The following is a 3,689-nucleotide window of genomic DNA, read 5'->3' on the forward strand; positions in this document are numbered from 1 at the left end:
CACCACTACCCCTGGAGTTGGTGCAACACCCGGAGTGACCACCACGGCTGCACCAGGTACCACCACTACCCCTGGAGTTGGTGCTACACCTGGAGTCACCACTACGGCTGCTCCAGGTACCACCACTACCCCTGGAGTTGGTGCAACACCCGGAGTGACCACCACGGCTGCACCAGGTACCACCACTACCCCTGGAGTTGGTGCAACACCCGGAGTCACGACCACGGCTGCACCAGGTACCACAACTACCCCTGGAATCGGTGCTACACCTGGAGTCACTACTACGGCTGCACCAGGAACAACGACTACACCTGGAGTTGGTGCAACACCTGGAGTGACCACCACGGCTGCACCAGGTACTATGTCGGATATTGCAATAGAAACATCAAATTAGTGCATTACATGTCCCACAACTTTATCTTGGACGTAATCTTGAAAACACTCCAGAAACCAAAATGCTTGCTGTTTAATTTCCCAAACGAAGTTTTTATTAACACCTGGTTCGATTTTTCTAACTCGGATGTATGTACGGCTTGTGCTTGTTAGGTTTTTTTTTTTTTCAAGACTTGAATTGCTATGCAGTGTTTCTCGTTCACAAAGGAAGCATAGCAATGTTTGACTTTAGCCTATCTGACAACCTCTTGACAACTGACAGCCTTCTTTGATTAACGCCCCCTAAGATACGTTTTGTTTACTCAAATTTACACTTTAAACAGCAGTGCAAAATGAACATATCAGGTTGTGCTGTTGACTATCTTCAAGACACACTAAAATATTATACCTACTCTTGAGAAAGAATTCAACCAGGACGTACGATACCCTTGAAGGATGCCCGACGAATAAGAGGGTGCCTTTCTTTTTAAACTTCGCATGATATCACAAAAGAAAAGTCTCAGTTTTCAAAGCACAGTTCATAGAAACAAGAGAATGGTTGATTTTTCAAATACACACTTTATAACTACAATAGGCACCACCACAACCCCTGGAGTTGGTGCTACACCTGGAGTCACGACCACGGCTGCACCAGGTACCACCAATACCCCTGGAGTTGGTGCAACACCCGGAGTGACGACCACGGCTGCACCAGGTACCACCACTACCCCTGGAGTTGGTGCAACACCCGGAGTGACGACCACGGCTGCGCCAGGTACCACCACTACCCCTGGAGTTGGTGCAACACCCGGAGTGACGACCACGGCTGCACCAGGTACCACCACTACCCCTGGAGTTGGTGCAACACCCGGAGTGACGACCACGGCTGCGCCAGGTACCACCACTACCCCTGGAGTTGGTGCTACACCTGGAGTCACAACTACAGCTGCACCAGGTACCACCACTACCCCTGGAGTTGGCGCAACACCCGGAGTGACCACCACGGCTGCACCAGGTACCACCACTACCCCTGGAGTTGGTGCTACACCTGGAGTCACGACCACGGCTGCACCAGGTACCACCACTACCCCTGGAGTTGGTGCTACACCTGGAGTCACGACCACGGCTGCACCAGGTACCACCACTACCCCTGGAGTTGGTGCAACACCCGGAGTGACGACCACGTCTGCGCCAGGTACCACCACTACCCCTGGAATCGGTGCTACACCTGGAGTCACAACTACAGCTGCACCAGGTACCACCACTACCCCTGGAGTTGGTGCAACACCCGGAGTCACAACCACGGCTGCACCAGGTACCACCACTACCCCTGGAGTTGGTGCAACACCCGGAGTGACCACCACGGCTGCACCAGGTACCACCACTACCCCTGGAGTTGGTGCAACACCCGGAGTCACGACCACGGCTGCACCAGGTACCACAACTACCCCTGGAATCGGTGCTACACCTGGAGTCACCACTACGGCTGCACCAGGAACAACGACTACACCTGGAGTTGGTGCAACACCTGGAGTGACCACCACGGCTGCACCAGGTACTATGTCGGATATTGCAATAGAAACATCAAATTAGTGCATTACATGTCCCACAACTTTATCTTGGACGTAATCTTGAAAACACTCCAGAAACCAAAATGCTTGCTGTTTAATTTCCCAAACGAAGTTTTTATCAACACCAGGTTCGATTTTTCTAACTCGAATGTATGTACGGCTTTTGCTTGTTAGGTGTTTTTTTTTTTCAAGACTTGAATTGCTATGCAGTGTTTCTCGTTCACAAAGGAAGCATAGCAATGTTTGACTTTAGCCTATCTGACAACCTCTTGACAACTGACAGCCTTCTTTGATTAACGCCCCCTAAGATACGTTTTGTTTACTCAAATTTACACTTTAAACAGCAGTGCAAAATGAACATATCAGGTTGTGCTGTTGACTATCTTCAAGACACACTAAAATATTATACCTACTCTTGAGAAAGAATTCAACCAGGACGTACGATACCCTTGAAGGACGGAAAAGATTGTGTCATTTTTGTCGAATTAAACTTCGCATGATATCACAAAAGAAAAGTCTCAGTTTTCAAAGCACAGTTCATAGAAACAAGAGAATGGTTGATTTTTCAATACACACTTTATAACTACAATAGGCACCACCACAACCCCTGGAGTTGGTGCTACACCTGGAGTCACGACCACGGCTGCACCAGGTACCACCACTACCCCTGGAGTTGGTGCAACACCCGGAGTGACGACCACGGCTGCACCAGGTACCACCACTACCCCTGGAGTTGGTGCAACACCCGGAGTGACGACCACGGCTGCGCCAGGTACCACCACTACCCCTGGAGTTGGTGCAACACCCGGAGTGACGACCACGGCTGCACCAGGTACCACCACTACCCCTGGAGTTGGTGCTACACCTGGAGTCACAACTACAGCTGCACCAGGTACCACCACTACCCCTGGAGTTGGCGCAACACCCGGAGTGACCACCACGGCTGCACCAGGTACCACCACTACCCCTGGAGTTGGTGCTACACCCGGAGTGACGACCACGGCTGCGCCAGGTACCACCACTACCCCTGGAATCGGTGCTACACCTGGAGTCACAACTACAGCTGCACCAGGTACCACCACTACCCCTGGAGTTGGTGCAACACCCGGAGTGACCACCACGGCTGCACCAGGTACCACCACTACCCCTGGAGTTGGTGCTACACCTGGAGTCACCACTACGGCTGCTCCAGGTACCACCACTACCCCTGGAGTTGGTGCAACACCCGGAGTGACCACCACGGCTGCACCAGGTACCACCACTACCCCTGGAGTTGGTGCAACACCCGGAGTCACGACCACGGCTGCACCAGGTACCACAACTACCCCTGGAATCGGTGCTACACCTGGAGTCACCACTACGGCTGCACCAGGAACAACGACTACACCTGGAGTTGGTGCAACACCTGGAGTGACCACCACGGCTGCACCAGGTACTATGTCGGATATTGCAATAGAAACATCAAATTAGTGCATTACATGTCCCACAACTTTATCTTGGACGTAATCTTGAAAACACTCCAGAAACCAAAATGCTTGCTGTTTAATTTCCCAAACGAAGTTTTTATCAACACCTGTTCGAGTTTTCTGGTCGAATGTATGTACGGCTTGTGCTTGTTAGGTGTTTTTTTTTTCAAGACTTGAATTGCTATGCAGTGTTTCTCGTTCACAAAGGAAGCATAGCAATGTTTGACTTTAGCCTATCTGACAACCTCTTGACAACTGACAGCCTTCTTTGATTAACGCC

Source organism: Branchiostoma floridae, chromosome 16 (genome assembly GCF_000003815.2).
Source record: "Branchiostoma floridae strain S238N-H82 chromosome 16, Bfl_VNyyK, whole genome shotgun sequence".
In the NCBI taxonomy this organism is placed as follows: Eukaryota; Metazoa; Chordata; class Leptocardii; order Amphioxiformes; family Branchiostomatidae; genus Branchiostoma; species Branchiostoma floridae.